This window comes from Nerophis lumbriciformis, linkage group LG33, assembly GCF_033978685.3.
Source record: "Nerophis lumbriciformis linkage group LG33, RoL_Nlum_v2.1, whole genome shotgun sequence".
Lineage (NCBI taxonomy): Eukaryota > Metazoa > Chordata > Actinopteri > Syngnathiformes > Syngnathidae > Nerophis > Nerophis lumbriciformis.
In genome coordinates, this window is record NC_084580.2 from 22838270 (window position 1) to 22844488 (window position 6219).

Below are 6219 nucleotides of genomic sequence, written 5' to 3' on the forward strand. Positions count from 1 at the left end.
CACCTCGCTGGGGACAAGGAGCCTGAGCTAGTGCGTGAGGTGGAGAAGTTCCGGCTAGATATATTCGGACTCACTTCGACGCACAGCAAGGGCTCTGGAACCAGTTCTCTTGAGAGGGGCTGGACTCTTCCACTGTGGCATTACCGGCAGTGAGAGGCGGCGGGCTGGGGTGGCAATTCTTGTTGCCCCCCGGCTCAAAGCCTGCACATTGGAGTTCAACCCAGTGGACGAGAGGGTAGCTTCCCTCCGCCTTCGGGTGGGGGGGACTGGTCCTGACTGTTGTTTGCGCTTACACGCCAAACGGCAGCTCAGAGTACCCACCCTTTTTGGATTCACTCGAGGGAGTACTGGAGAGTGCTCCCCGGGTGATTCCCTCGTTCTACTGGGGGACTTCAACGCTCATGTTGGCAACAACAGTGAAACCTGGAGAGGCGTGATTGGGAAGAATGGCCGCCCGGATCTGAACCCGAGTGGTGTTTTGTTATTGGACTTTTGTGCTCGTCACAGATTGTCAATAACAAACACCATGTTCAAACATAAGGGTGTCCATATTGGCACTTGGCACCAGGACACCCTAGGCCGCAGTTCCATGATCGACTTTGTAGTTGTGTCATCGGATTTGCGGTCTCATGTTTTGGACACTCGGGTGAAGAGAGGGGCGGAGCTTTCTACCGATCACCACCTGGTGGTGAGTTGGCTGCGATGGTGGGGGCGGATGCCGGACAGACCTGGCAGGCCCAAACGCAGAGTTTCAATTCCCACCTCCGGAAGAACTTTGAACTTGTCACGAGGGAAGTGCTGGACATTGAGTCCGACTGGACCATGTTCTGTACCTCTATTGTCGAGGCGGCTGATTGGAGCTGTGGCCGCAAGGTGGTTGGTGCCTGTCGAATATGGGGTATCGGACTGTCTGATTGTGGCGGTCCGCTCCCTGTACGATCAGTGTCAGAGCTTGGTCCGCATTGCCGGCAGTAAGTCGGACCCGTTTCCAGTGAGGGTTGGACTCTGCCAAGGCTGCCCTTTGTCACCGATTCTGTTCATAACTTTTATGGACAGAATTTCTAGGCACAGTCAGGGCGTTGAGGGTATCTGGTTTGGTGTCTGCAGGATTAGGTCTCTGCTATTTGCAGATGATGTGGTCCTGATGGCTTCATCTGGCCAAGATCTTCAGCTCTCACTGGATCGGTCCGCAGCCGTGTGTGAAGCGACTGGGATGGGAATCAGCACCTCCAAGTCCGAGTCCATGGTTCTCGCCCGGAAAAGGGTGGAGTGCCATCTCCGGGTTGGGGAGGAGATCTTGCCCCAAGTGGAGGAGTTCAAGTAGATCGTGAGATCGACAGGCGGATCGGTGCGGCGTCTTCAGTAACGCGGACGCTATAGCAATCCGTTGTGGTGACGAAGGAGCTGAGCCGGAAGGCAAAGCTCTCAATTTGCCGGTCGATCTACGTTCTCATCCTCACCTATGGTCATGAGCTTTGGGTCATGACCGAAAGGACAAGATCACGGGTACAAGCGGCCTAAATGAGCTTCCTCCGCCGGGTGGCGGGGCTCTCCCTTAGAGATAGGGTGAGAAGCTCTGTCATCTGGGAGGGGCTCAAAGTAAAGCCGCTGCTCCTCCACATCGAGAGGAGCCAGATGAGGTGGTTCGGGCATCTGGTCAGGATGCCACCCGAACACCGGGCACGTCCGACCGGTAGGAGGCCACGGGGAAGACCCAGGACACGTTGGGAAGACTATGTCGCCCGGCTGGATCCCCCGGGAGGAGCTGGACGAAGTGGCTAGAGAGAGGGAAGTCTGGGCTTCCCTGCTTATGCTGCTGCCACTGCGACCCGACCTCGGATAAGCGGAAGAAGATGGATGGATGGATGGATATACACTGCTCAAAAAACACTTTGAAAACACATCAGATTTCAATGGGATATCTATACTGATATGGACAGTTTAATGTCTCAGGAACAAAAGGATGCCACATCTTTTGATGGAAATAAACGTTTTCAGCTTACAGAGGGCTCAGTATATAGATGCCCCAAAAATCAAAGTGAAAAAATGATGTGGCAGGCTCGTCCATTTTGCCTAAATTCAATTTCTGCAACTCAAAATTATTTTCAATATCTTGTGTGGCCCCCACGTGCTTGCATGCATGCTTGATAACGTCGCGGCATGCTCCTAATGAGACGACGGATGGTGTCTTGTGGGATGTCCTCCCAGATCTGTCTAAGGGCATCAGTGAGCTCCTGTAAAGTCTGAGGAGCAACCTGGCGGCGACTGATGGACCCAAACATTATGTCCCAGAGGTGTTCTATCGGGTTTAGATCAGGTGATCGTGAGGGCCATTCAATTGTGTCAATTCCTTCATCCTCCAGATACTGTCTGCATACTCTTGCCACATGAGGCCGGGCATTGTCGTGGACCAGGGGGAACCCAGGACCTACTGCACCAGCGTAGGGTCTGACCATGGGTGCAAGGATTTCATCCCGATACCTAATGGCAGTCAGACTGCCGTTCTCTAGCCTGTAGAGGTCTGTTGGTCCCTCCATGGAAATGCCTCCCCAGACCATCACTGACCCACCACCGAACGGGTCATGCTGAATGATGTTGCAGGCAGCATCGCGCTCTCCTTGGCTTCTCCAGACCCTTTCACGTCTTTCACAGGTGCTCAGGGTAAACTTGCTCTCATCTGTGAAAAGCACAGGGCGCCTGTGGCGGACTTGCCAATTCTGGTGTTCTATGGCAAATGCCAATCGAGCTCCACGGTTCTGAGCAGTGAGCACAGGGCACAGTACAGGACGTGGTGCCCTGAGGCCACCCTCGTGAAGTCTGTTTCTGACTGTTTGGGCAGAGACATTCACACCAGTAGCCTGCTGGAGGTCATTCTGTAGGGCTCGGGCAGTGCTCAACCTGTTCCTCCTTGCACAAAGCAGCAGATATCGGTTCTGCTGATGGGATGAGGACCGTCTACGGCCCTGTCCAGCTCTCCTAGAGTAACTGCCTGTCTCCTGGAATCTCCTCCATGGTCTGGAGATTGTACTGGGAGACACATCAAATCTTCTTGCAACAGCACGCATGGATGTGCCATCCTGGAGGAGTAGGACGATCTGCGCAACTTCAGGAGGGTTAAGAAATCGCCTCATGCTCCCAGTCGTGATAATGACTCTAGCTAAAGCCAACACTTGTGGGAAAACAGTTAAAAAAGATCACGGAAATGCTGATTATCGGTCCTGCTAAACACCGACATTTATTTAATAATACCACCTTAACATTTGACAACCAAACAATTACATAAGGCGACTCAGTAAAGAATCTGGGTATTATCTTCGACCCAACTCTCTCGTTTGAGTCACACATTAAGAGTGTTACTAAAACGGCCTTCTTTCATCTCCGTAATATCGCTAAAATTCGTTCTATTTTATCCACTAGCGACGCTGAGATCATTATTCATGCGTTCGTTGCGTCTCGTCTCGACTACTGTAACGTATTATTTTCGGGTCTCCCTATGTCTAGCATTAAAAGATTACAGTTGGTACAAAATGCGGCTGCTAGACTTTTGACAAGAACAAGAAAGTTTGATCATATTACGCCTATACTGTATATACCTTTATATACATATATACCTATACATATACCTATACTGGCTCACCTGCACTGGCTTCCTGTGCACTTAAGATGTGACTTAAAGGTTTTACTACTTACGTATAAAATACTACACGGTCTAGCTCCGTCCTATCTTGTCGATTGTATTGTACCATATGTCCCGGCAAGAAATCTGCCTTCAAAGAACTCCGGCTTATTAGTGATTCCCAGAGCCCAAAAAAAGTCTGCGGGCTATAGAGCGTTTTCTATTGGGGCTCCAGTACTATGGAATGCCCTCCCGGTAACAGTTAGAGATGCTACCTCAGTAGAAGCATTTAAGTCCCATCTTAAAACTCATTTGTATACTCTAGCCTTTAAATAGACCCCCCTTTTAGACCAGTTGATCTGCCGTTTCTTTTATTTTCTCCTCTGCTCCCCTCTTCCTTGTGGAGGGGCGGGGAGGGCACAGGTCCGGTGGCCATGGATGAAGTGCTGGCTGTCCAGAGTCGGGACCCGGGGTGGACCGCTCGCCTGTGCATCGGCTGGGAACATCTCTGCGCTGCTGACCCATCTCCGCTCGGGATGGTTTCCTGCTGGCCCCACTATGGACTGGACTCTTACTATTATGTTGGATCCACTATGGACTAGACTCTCACAATATTATGTCAGACCCACTCGACATCCATTGCATTCGGTCCCCCCTAGAGGGGGTGGGGGGGTTACCCGCATATGCGGTCCTCTCCAAGGTTTCTCATAGTCATTCACATCGACGTCCCACTGGGGTGAGTTTTTCCTTGCCCTTATGTGGGCTTTGTACCGAGGATGTCGTTGTGGCTTGTGCAGCCCTTTGAGACACTTGTGATTTAGGGCTATATAAATAAACATTGATTGATTGATTGATTGATCAAGAGGGAGGAACTTGAAATGGCCTCCACCTGCAATACCAGGCCTTTTTTGGGGGCCATCTCGTTGTTGCCCCTCTAGTGCACCTGTTGTTCATTCCATCAACACCAATGCAGCTGAAACTGATTAACAACCCCCTCTGCCACATTCCTGACCAAAACCTTATCAGAAAAGTGCAATTGAATTCATGCCATACTCTGATAAAAAACTGTTCCTTTAATTTTTTTGAGCAGTGTATATATATATATATATATATATATATATATATATATATAATTATTTTTTATTTGTTTTGTTTTCACAACAGGTTGTGCTTCTAACATACTCCTAATATGTTTTTCCTATTGTTCTTCTTTTCTTTATTATCAATCAGAAGTGTCACCAGGACGTCCCCTGGCCCTAACACTCCATGAAGGACATTTACGGGCATTGACTTCCGTCTTGTATGGACATTCACATGGACATTGTTAACACCCATATTGAGACAGTTTGACCCCACACTGTCACTGTTTGACCTTTAGACTTCCTCACAAACCGTGCACAATTGTTAGGAAGCTCAACATGGACACACAAACATTCAATCTTGTTAGCCAGTGAAAAGCATGTGCTCAACAACAAACAAATTGTTACCTGTCACTCACCATGGCTCTGAACAATTGACCAAAAGAGTCAGGGTGGGGTTGAGGGCTTTATATAGGTGACCACACCTGCATTCACTAATTAGGCCAAATTTGGGTCGAACCATGATCCTCAAAAGCTGGGTGTTACAGAAGGACACTGGACATTTAAAAGTTGTGTTGTCTAATCCTGAATATACTGTGTACAAAAATGACTGCTCTACACATGCAAAAGTACTATGTGAATACTTTTTAGACATGTGATGGTTATTTATGGTGTAATTTACAAAATAACTGTTTTCTTAATTCCCCCTGTCAAATTGGTCCCAGCTAGTGGGCGGGGCTAAGGGCTATTTAAGTTGGAAAATGCCGTTTTTCTGACAGTCTGCTGTCGGTCACTGCCAGAGGAGGATCTCTGTCCTGAGCAGGAGTTTCGGTCTCCATGCATCAAACATCTACTGAGATTGTGGGTGCTTTGTTTTTTCTGTCGTAGTTCACCTTTTGACACTTTTTGGGATTTCAATAAATGTTTGTAAACTGTCGATCTCACGATCGACGTGAGATCGACAGGCGGATCGGTGCGGCGTCTTCAGTAATGCGGACGCTGTATCGATCTGTTGTGGTGAAGAAGGAGCTGAGCCGGAAGGCAAAGCTCTCAATTTACCGGTCGATCTACGTTCCCATCCTCACCTATGGTCATGAGCTTTGGGTTATGACCGAAAGGACAAGATCACGGGTACAAGCGGCCGAAATGAGTTTCCTCCGCCGGGTGGCGGGGCTCTCCCTTAGAGATAGGGTGAGAAGCTCTGTCATCCGGGGGGAGCTCAAAGTAAAGCCGCTGCTCCTCCACATCGAGAGGAGCCAGATGAGGTGGTTCGGGCATCTGGTCAGGATGCCACCCGAACGCCTCCCTAGGGAGGTGTTTAGGGCACGTCCGACCGGTAGGAGGCCGCGGGGAAGACCCAGGACACGTTGGGAAGACTATGTCTCCCGGCTGGCCTGGGAACGCCTCGGGGTCCCACAGGAAGAGCTGGACGAAGTGGCTGGGGAGAGGGAAGTCTGGGCTTCCCTGCTTAGGCTGCTGCCCCCGCGACCCGACCTCGGATAAGCGGAAGAAGATGGATGGATG